The sequence below is a fragment of the Helianthus annuus genome, chromosome 10 (genome assembly GCF_002127325.2).
Source record: "Helianthus annuus cultivar XRQ/B chromosome 10, HanXRQr2.0-SUNRISE, whole genome shotgun sequence".
NCBI lineage: Eukaryota > Viridiplantae > Streptophyta > Magnoliopsida > Asterales > Asteraceae > Helianthus > Helianthus annuus.
This window is the reverse complement of record NC_035442.2, coordinates 164,852,087-164,863,530: the sequence shown is the minus strand read 5'-3', so window position 1 is coordinate 164,863,530 and position 11,444 is coordinate 164,852,087.

The window sequence follows — 11,444 nt, the reverse complement described above, 5'->3', positions numbered from 1 at the left end:
AAACAAATGGGGACTAAATTGTTTATTAGCACCGCGTACCATCCTCAAACGGATGGTCAAAGTGAAAGAACAATACAAACATTGGGGGATATGCTACGGGCGTGCATAATTGACTTCGGGGGTAGTTGGGATATTCACTTACCGTTAGTTGAATTCTCATATAATAACAGTTACCACGCAAGCATCGGTATGGCTCCGTATGAAATGCTATACGGAAGTAAGTGTCGAACTCCGGTATGTTGGGGTGAGGTTGGCCCGCGTGAACTTGAACATAAAGATATAATCGGACTCACGAATCAAAAGATCGACATAGTCCGAGCTCACTTAAGGGCGGCTCAAAATCGACAGAAGGCGTATGCGGACAAACGGAGAAAACCGATTGAGTTCCAAGTTGGTGATAAGGTTATGTTGAAGGTATCACCGTGGAAAGGAGTAATCCGGTTTAGAAAAAGAGGAAAGTTAAGCCCCAGGTTTATCGGGCCCTTCAGAATCATCGAACGAGTCGGTAGGGTGGCTTACCGTCTCGAATTGCCCCCAGAGTTGAGTGGGATACATAGCACGTTCCATGTATCACAGCTCCGGAAATGTCTAGCTGACGAAACCGCGTATATTCACTATGACGACATCGAGGTGGATAATAGTCTCAACTACGCGGTGAGACCAATTGCTATTCTAGACCGTAAGGTTAAAAGCTTAAGGAACAAGATGGTCTATCAAGTAAAGGTCAAATGGGAACACCGAAAAGGATCAGACACCACTTGGGAGTCTGAAGAGGAAATGAAACGACTATACCCTACACTTTTCGGTACGTATAAGAAACTTCTGTCGTATACATAAATAGGTTTCGGGGACGAAACCCTCTTTAAGGGGGGTGGACTTCTAACACCCCGAAAATATTAATGTTACATTTTTAAACTAAATACTAGTGGTAAGTTAAGATAAAAGGCTAGGAAAGATAACCTAGTTAGTAAAAATCTTAACACAATATGACAAAGTTTAATAAAAAACCCTTGTTCTATAGTCCATGTATAATTGAGGGACCAAAATTGCCAATTCAGGAACTTAAATTATTATTAGTAAAAATAACACACTAAACACACACCTAAGTGTGTGTTTAATCGATCAGAACGCAGGAACAAAGGGGATTTCTCCTCAAACCCTAATGTTCATAAAATCCATCAATTGAAGGTTCAAATCGAGTCCGAATTGAAATCTGAATATAGATTTGTGATCACCTTGACTAAGGGATCGTAAGGTATGCAAAATTTCATGATTTGGTTCTACCTTAGATTTTAGGTAAAATCATGAGGTTCAAATCTGAGCATGCATGATGTTTGTTTTAATTGAAATAGTGTATAGGGATGAACCCTAGTAGATTTCTTGTTGAAATTTGGTTTAATTCTTGTAAAGTTCATGATCACCATTAGAGGTGATATGTGGGTTTTTGTAGAAAAGTATGAGACATTAGGATTTTGATGTATCCTAGAGTAATTCAAGCTTTATGAACAAGATTCAGAAATTATTGATGTAAAAATTTAGCGAAATTGCTTAAATTGATGCTTGCTATGGCTAAATCATGAATGTTAAACTTAGTCACAAATTGTAAGAAATTATGCACACAAGATGCTTGATAAAATGCCTAAAAGACATTGATCGACACAAATGTGGTGTTGGTTAAGTAACAAGCTTAATCATGAGCCGAATGGTTCTAATGATAAATTGGCTTGTATGTTTTAGGCAACACGAGCGAGGCGTCGGGAAGTCAAGCCGGTGCGGACGCTCGCCAAAAGGGAAAGCTCTAAGGTACGTGGTTAACGCTACTATAATGTTGATGATCTAGTTTTCATTTTAACGGTTTACTAGTTATGAATAATAGAGAGTCGTGATGGTTTGGTTGCTTGAAATGAGGGACCTCATAATGGCAAACCAAAATGAGCTATAGTGGTGGGTACAAACCGGGTAACGGGAGTACCTCATCCGTAGTCCATAAACCCGTGTGTCGGGTAATGGGAAGAACATTATTTGTCACGCAAACCGGTAATGGGAGCGTGTGGGTTGAAGTAAGGGATACTAAACGGATCATAATTGTTGTAAAGGAACACCCCGTGCTGTGCTTTGATATCCTTAAAGTGCAGGAATTGGTGTAAACGGGTCAAAACAGCAAATAGGAAGGATATGCAGAGACTACCGTAAATTACGGTACCACCGTAATTTACGGTAGAGAGTAAACCTTTATGGTGGTTCTCTACTGATTTACGGTAGAACCATAAACGTCCAGCTCTCACCGTAAATTACGGTGACCACCGTAATTTACGGTGGAGTCCGGCTAAAAATGTCAAGTTTTGTTTAATTTCATATTTTGAATCCGATTTAAACGCACACTTAATTATGTGAAATTTGAGGGATTCTAACCTTGATATTTTGTTAAATTTTCAGCTTTAAAGTAAGTCAATCAAATGTATGGTGATCAACGCAAGGCTTCGGAACCGAACACAATCAAGAAGTTGTTCTTCACTTTTGTCTTAGATGTTCGCTAGTGATAATTTTGTAATGAAAGGAATACTTATGTATCCTTGTTGTGTTGTGATGGCTTTCAAACACTTATGTTCTAAACTAGAATTAAAATCTGCGTTTGTGTTTTAAATGACTATGATCTTTCTCATCTAGTCGGTTTAAATATTGGGCATTTTAATTAGAGTGTTACAGTTTTGCATCTTTTTTCTCCATGAGGTACCTAACTGCAGTGTGATCCGAGTAAATAATCACTTTACTACCCCATATATAAGACCGAAATTTATCCAATGCATATACCACCGCAAGTAGCTCTTTTTCGGTGGTTGTGTAATTCAATTGCGCATCCGAAAGAGTCTTACTTGCGTAGTATATGGCAACGGGTTTCTTGTCAACCCGTTGTCCCAACACGGCCCCTACCGCATAATCACTTGCATCGCACATTATTTCAAAAGGTAAAGACCAATTTGGCGATTGCAAGATTGGGGCCTCCACTAATTTCTCTTTCAAGTTGTTAAAAGCATTTTGGCAATTTCCATTGAAATCAAACGGGTGGTCTTTTAACAACAAATTACATAAAGGCTTTGTTATATCACTAAAACCCTTAATAAACCGCCTATAAAACCCCGCATGACCTAAAAACGACCTAACACCTTTAACAGTCGTGGGATATGGTAAAGTAGATATAACTTGTACCTTAGCACGATCATCCTCTATCCCACGACTTGACACCACGTGTCCCAACACAATTCCCTCTTGAACCATAAAATGGCTCTTTTCCCAACTTAGGACCAAACTAGTCTCAACACATCGTTTTAACACTTTATCTAGTTGGTCCAAACAAGTCTCAAAAGATGATCCAAAAATTGAGAAATCATCCATGAAGATTTCCAAAGACTTTCCCACCATATCGGAGAAGATACTCATCATGCACCTTTGGAAGGTGGCGGGAGCGTTACATAATCCAAACGGCATTCGCCTAAATGCGAAAGTACCATAAGGACATGTAAACGTAGTCTTTGATTGATCTTCCGGATGGATAGCAATTTGGTTATAACCGGAATAACCATCTAAGAAGCAATAAAATTTTTGCCCCGACAATTTCTCAACTATTTGATCTATGAAAGGTAAAGGAAAATGATCTTTGGAAGTTGCGGTATTCAACTTCCTATAATCGATACAAATTCACCGGCCGGGTGGCTACCTCTTCACCTGCGTCATTTTTGACGACTTGTATACCCACTTTCTTGGGAACCATCTGTGTTGGGCTCACCCATTGGCTATCCGAGATCGGGTAAATGATACCCGCATCAAGCCACTTCAACACTTCTTTCTTCACGACCTCCCGCATGTTCGGATTTAATCGCCTTTGTGCATCTCGAACGGGAGTCACATTCTCTTCCGTGATGATTTTGTGCATCACCACCGAGGGACTAATACCCTTCAAATCCGCAATGGTCCATCCAATCGCCGCCCGATTGGTGACCAACACCTCCATCAACTTTTTCTCTTGCTCCACGGTTAAATTCGATGCAATAATAACCGGGAGGGTATTGCCTTCTCCAACATAAGCATACTTGAGATGCTTTGGGAATGCCTTCAACTCAACTTCCGGAGGCTCTACTAATGACGGCTTCAGTTTAGTGTCAATGCTCTCTGGTAAGCTTTCAACTTGGTGCGTCCATGTCGGTTTTCCTTCTCTAACCGCAAGCACCTCCAAACTCCTTACTTCCTCGTCCATGCTTTGCTCCACCTCCACCTGTGACCTGTCAAACATATAACAATCCTCCATTGTGTTTTCCCCATAAACGACTGTGTCGCAAAGAGGTATACACGTGTCAACAATGTCTGCCATGTAGCATTCATCATCAACTGGAGGGCTCATAAGTCCGGAAAAAACATGCAACCTCAACCTTCGGTTTCCAAATGTCATGTCAACCGTTCCTGTTCTGCAGTCAATTTGAGCATTTGCAGTTGCTAAGAACGGTCGACCCAAAATCACCGTAGGTTGTTTGGTTGGGTCCTTGGCCACATAATCAAGCACAAGAAAGTCCACCGGATAGTAAAAATCCTCGATTTTCACTATCACATCCGAAACAATTCCACGGGGTAGTTTGGGTGTCAAATCGGCTAACACCACGGTGGTGTTTGACGATTGAAGTGGACCAAACTCGTATTGGTCATACAAACTACCCGGTAAAATGCTTACGCTAGCACCAAGATCTAGAAGTGCCCGGTTGATTTTAAAAGCGCCTACTTGAATTGAAATGATAGGCGCACCCGGATCTTGGAGCTTAGGTGGAAGTGCACCCGAAAGAATCGAACTCACATTTTCGGTTAAATCTAATTTTTTCGGAAATTTGTGAGTGCGTTTTTGGGTACACAAGTCTTTCAAGTACTTAGCATACGACGGTACTTGCTTAATTGCATCCAAAAGAGGTAAGTTAATTTTGACTTGTTTGAAAATTTCCAACAACTCTTCTTGTTGCGGACCTCTTTTGTTTACAACCTTTTTCATGGGTCCCTTCAATGCCTCGGGATAAGGGGCGGTATTAGCCTCCACACCCTTTTCCTTAGCCTTGGGAGCGGGGATGGTCCCAACAGGTGGGTTGTTTTTCTTTTTCAAATCATTTTTATTTTGACCCGTTTGATCATCCTCATGCTCATCTTCACTCGCATCTTCCACCACCCCTTCAACAAATTGGGGTGATGGTGGTTTAACACCATTATCTATTACTCGACCACTACGTAAAGAAATTTCATTTAAATGTACCTCATGTGTGTTTCTCGAGCTCGACCCTTGATGCTTAGGGTTTACCGTGGTGTCACTTGGAAGCTTCCCCATGCTTCCTTTTATTTGGGCCACTTCTTCCGCTAGTTGACCCACTTGCTTCGCCAATGCCTCATGTGCTTTGTCTCGAATCTCGTTTGTCTTCTTTATCTCTTTGACATCATTGTGCGTCTCTTTTATGTTGTTTTGAGATTCTTTTTGCATGTTTAGCAAAGCATCCATCTTGGCACTCAAGTCATCGCCACCGGTTTGATTGTTCGACCCATTCCCGTTACCGCCTTGAGTATTATAATTCTTTTGGTACCCACCTTGGTACCCTTGGTTGTAATTTCGTTGGTAACCTACTTGGTTACCACCTTGACGGTTTTGATATGATGACCCACTTCCTCCTTGATTACCCGATTGGAAATTCGGGTTCATTTGATTTGAAGCGTTGCCATACCGAAAATTGGGGTGATTTCTCAAACCCGGATGGTAAGTATTGGAGTTCATGTCGTACTGTTTCCTATCTCCATATACTTGGTTGACTTCTTCAGTGTAACCACTCGACCCTGTTGGGCATTGATCGGTTGTATGCCCAATATCTCCACATTCTTCACAAACCGCAAACTGAACCGCATTTACCTCTTTCTTCTTTAGACGAGCCATTTCTCACTCTAAAGAAGAAATTCGATCCTTGGAATCAAGATCGGGAAGTGACCGGGAAACTGGATGTCTCTTTGCTCTATCGGCCGATTCTTTTTCTTTAGACCGCTTGCTCATCCTTTCCAAGAATTCCCAATCATCGTCTTCATGATTGCTCAAGAGTGTTCCATTGCTTGTTGACTCGAGATGATTCCAAGTGGTGTCATCTAATCCCCGTACAAAACACTTCACTAACTCCCACTTTTCTGTTTGATGATGTGGGCATCTCCTCATCAACTCCTTGAATCGGGTAAATGCTTCATGAAACGACCGAATTTCATCTCTAGCATCGTCGGTCTTTGCCATAGAATAGTATTCATCTAAAAATGCTTGTTGCATTTGTTCCCAAGTTCGAATACTGTTGGCCGGAAGTGTGAGGAACTACTGTTTTGCCTTGTCTTTCAACGAAAACTGAAATAACCGAAGCTTAACTTCCTCTAGTGCGAAATTGTGCCCCCCAATAGTATCACAAATGGAAGAGAACTCCGTTAAATGTGTGTATGGTTCATCATTGGACCTCCCATTGAAGTGAGGAAGTATGTTGATGTAACGCGGTTTACAATCAAACATCCTCCTTTCGCACACTATCAAAAGAATTATTCTCGGTCACAATCGATCGGAAACGGTCATTTACTCCCCGTGGAGGTTGTTGACGACGTTGTGGACTGTTAACTTCTTGATCGACCGGTCTTCTATTATCCCGTCTTTCACCTCTTCGATCATCTCTTCGATCCTCCCTTTGGTTATCCCTTGGGTTACCACCTCCCATGAAACGAGGAATCCGGTTAGGGTTTGCGTTGTGGTTATTATAAAACCCATCATTCCGGTTCCGTCGGTTATTGTTTCGTGGTTGACGGTTGTTCCCATAACCATCATTTCTTCCACCTCCGTAACCGTATTCATCGTCCCCAACGTAATTGGCATTTTGGTAGCCAAATTCCTCATCATCATACCTTCTAGCGTTGTAGACGTTTCCCCTATTCACGTAGTCCCAATCTTCATCATCGTTAACCCGATCATCGTAGTACCCCCCATCGTATGAATGCTTACATGTTCCGGCGATTGATAACCGGAAACACTATACGGTTCATCATCGGGGATTGCATTCCTTAAATCGTCGATGTTGAAAAACGGGTCTTCATTTGCGGGATTGCCACGATCACGGTTACCTCTACGATCGGAATTGACATTCCGATCATCAAGGTTGATAGGTAACGACGCTTTTCGGTGAAGGGTTTGTTGTTGAGGTGTTCGTTGGGTGTTGTTGGGATTTTGGTTTCGGAAAGGTGGAGTGGGTGGTCCAGCGTTGGTGTTACCACCCGGTTGTTCTTGAGGTATAGGTTGGGTGTTTTGAGCGGGATTAAAGTTGCTCCGGTATTGGAATTGGTGCTGGTTTTGATTGGAATTTTGATTCGCCATTGAATCGGTTTCAATGGTCGGCGTGAGTGGTGGTGTTTGGTTGGTTTGATTAGAAGCAAGAGTTGCTTCTAACCGGCTTGCTAGGTTCCTTCTTGCGAGTCTTTTGATTTTCGGTTCGTAGACTAAAGGTGAAGTCCTCCTGGAGTTCCGCGTATGCATGCACTACCTGTAACCTGCACAAGTAACACACCCCGCGTAACAAGGAAAAAGACAAATACAAAAAGAAAGCTAAACAGATTAAACAATTAATCACACAAATTCAAACAATATCCAAACACAAAGCGCACGCACTCCCCGGCAACGGCGCCAAAATTTGATCGGGGTGTCGCGCTCCGGTCAAAGATAAGATTTATATGCCCTAATTACCCTTAACAAATAGCTAGTGGTAGCAAGGGGTCGAACCACGAAGAGTATGTGGTTTGTGTATGGATTTGACTGAATTATAAAGAATTGTCACAATTATGAAGCTTGCCAGATATTTTTGTATTTTTGTTTAGTAGAAAGATGTGAATTTGAACTACTGAAATTGGATTAATTAATTAACAACTACTAACTAACGATTGCAAGAAAATTGGATACTAGAACAATAATGATAAAAAGGAATCACACCCGGTTTCGGTAATTGCTAACCTAGGATTTCTACAAGTTTTAGTTTCAACTCAAATGCATTTGATTAACGGATTTAGTGTACCGTGACTTAGGTGCTACTAACTATCAACGCCCCGAAGAACGGACAAAAAGACACTTTGTAATCAACACAAGTAAATCCTAACAGTGACAATGTACAATTACATATCACCGTTTCGCAAAGTCATAACTTTTAACATCGCTCGACAATTCACGAATTCGTAACAAATGTAATACTATTGTCAAGAGTTTCAAAAACCAAATACAAATTGTCACTAAGATGAAACAATAACAAATTGAAACCCTAAAATTAACAACTACCTACACCGGGGTGAAACCGAGATGATTAGCCGCTCATGGTTGATGCAACTTGATCACCGGATGTTTGGAATGCGGATGGAGTCATCTTGAAGCTTGATTGGAGGATTGGTGAATGATGAAGGTTGGTGATGGATGATGATGGGTGGATGGATAAATGGATTGATGGCTAGGGTTGGGAATCAAGATTGTGATGAATGATGGTGGTTGATTCTTGATTCGGGTCGGAGATGTAGTGATAGATGGAATTCGAGATGAATTGTTAGGTGAATTAGGCTCCAAGCTTGAGATTCAAACTCCCAAGTAAGTGTAACCCCCGTCTTCAATGAAAGAACACCAATCAAAATCGAGCTTAGCCTTCAAATAAACGAAATTCGCGTTTTGAGAATCCACTACCCGTCGCCGACGGGCCTGACCCCGTCGCCGACGGGTCCCCAAAACTGCATGTTCTGCCGACGGGTTATGCACCTGGATACGGGTGTTTCTGGCCGACGGGTGTTTCTAGAGCTCGTCCGGGACGGCCCTAGACCCGTCGGCGACGGCCTCTTGAACTCAATTCTCATTTTTTCGTTCCTTACACTCTTGGTTGATCCGTAACGCATCCCGGTGCTCCGGTTTTCGACCCGGTGACCCGTAAAGCTCCCGAAAAACTCCTTAAACTCCATCAAACCTGCAAAACACATTCTTGATTAAAAGTAGGCTATTCGAAACTAAAACTTATGTAAAAACGTCAAGTTAAACAATAACGAGCACCGGTTTACAACCACGTATCAATAACTCCTTTATCTCATCATAGTCAACCATTTTTGACTTTACAGAGAAAGGTTCTATGTCTTCACACCTTTTAATCTTTAAGTAGCTTCTTGTCTTTGAACTCTGGGTTAGGGAAGATAAAAAACTGCTACACTTCGGATCTCTGAAGACCGGTAGCGACTCCTTTCTTCTGAGAGGTGTGGGATTATTGAATATCATCCTTTGAGAATCCTCCAAAGCTATTGTGTATGTGCCATCCTTTTGATCTTTTTTAATTCTAAACACATGTGTTATGTCTGGCATACATGTCACAAGTAGTGTCTTTTCTTCTTCATCAAAGTCTACAATCAAATTGGCATAACTATGTTTTTTCTTTCGGATTGTTCAAGTAATTCTCCATGATTCTTGGATTGTAAGAGAAGATTTTCTGGGGCTTGAAAGGAACTATAACAAACTCCTTCTTTTCTCAGCAAGGTAGATTCCCGTGTTCTCCCAGTTTGTCCTAGCTGAGAACTTATCTGGATTTCTTTTTCTAGCATCCTTATATTCCATAAATTCCTTTGACACAGTTGTGTCCTTCCACCTTACTATAGAGCTCTTTGCAACCCATTCAACCATTATGAGCTCTTGCTTCACTTTGAGGAACTTTGCAGCCTATTCTATTCTGGTGTTGGCTTTTTCTTACTTCCAAGCTTCCAGTTTGGAGGTGTGACCTTCATTGTTAGATTAGCCAACATCTTTTTCACCATGGCCACTCCCCCCTGTAGTTTTTTTGCATCCTAGTTTTGGAACACATAAAAATTCTAGACAGGATAAGGAGCATTCTTCTTCAATGCTTTCCTGTTTGAGAGGCATTGGTTGTAGATTATGGCTTGAATGAAGGAATCTTGGAGAATTCTTGTAAATTTTGAAACATACGTTGTTCATAGATTCTGATCTCCCTCACCCCTTATCCATGATGTATTATGCCTTCCTATATGTCATCTTCTATTGGTACTCTATAAATTCTTTGACAACTTCTTCTTCCATTTTCCTTATATTTTCCTCATAGGTGAGCTTTTCATCAATCTTTAGTCTATGTGTTATCGTGGCGCCAAAGGGCGTTTTTCGGTGACACATAAGCCAAACCAAGCCTCATACACCGCCACACCCTGGCACGGTTGCAGGCATTGGGCAGGTGGCTTGGGGCTGGCCACATAGAAGGGAAGAAGTTAATGGGGTGGGCCACTTTTCATCGAATAAAGAGCAATATGGAAAGACGAGTGAAGATGTTAAAATATTCCATTCATCGTCGGTGAAGATCGCAGCTGCAGCGCTGCTAGGGTTTTTTTTAAGAGGAAGGAAAACTAGGTTATACATACATATGACTTATGGCCCATGAGTAGTTATATTTTAAGTTGGGCCTTTAGACATTAGCCGAATTCTTAAAAATATATGGTTATTGAGTATTGACGGAGAGAAAACTTTTGACTTTGAGTACACGAGTAAACTAAATTTATAATTTATTTTTATTTTTTCAGTTTATTTTATTATTAAAATGTATATGTGTTTTACTGACTCTATTATTTCGTCAAAACACTTTATTCTTTATTCTTTGTATCTTTTAATTTATTTAAGCTTTATTGTATTATATACTCTATTATTTCGTTAAATCACTTTATTCTTTGTATCTTTTAATTTATTTAAGCTTTATTGTTTTATATATTAACTCTGTTATTTCGTCATATCACTTTATCCTTTGTATTTTTTATTTTATTAGAATTAGACTTTATTATTTTATTTGATCTTTTCGTCGATTATTGGATTTTTCAACTTGTTTTTTTTTTATTTTTTTCTAATTTATTTGTAGTTTTATAATTAATTTTTTTACATAATTTGTATACAAGTACAAAATAATAATAATTAATTAATGATTACTTAATAAATAACAAAACCCCTAATCAAGCCCCTCCCATTACACTCATTTTGGACATTACTGGATGAGAAAAAAGTGCGCCTACATATCAGCAACATGGCAACACTTTTTTCTCAACCGAACCCCATAACACATAGCCTTAGAAGAGGTACCTATTGCATTAAACAATGAATCTAGGAGAAGGAGGAGGCTCTTCAGCAAATATCTCTGTGAAAACTACTGTTGTCACATGCTTTGTTGTTGTTGTTGCTGCTTGTACATCTTCAGGGTCATCAGACAGGACCAGCTTCCTTCACTTTGTGGGTTGGCTAGTTGTTTCTTGAGGAACTACTGGTTTCCTGCCTTCTGCTGGTTTTGATGAAACTACTGAGTTTTTGCTAGATAGTTTACCAATAGTTTTGACAACAACTGGTTTAGCCCCAGACT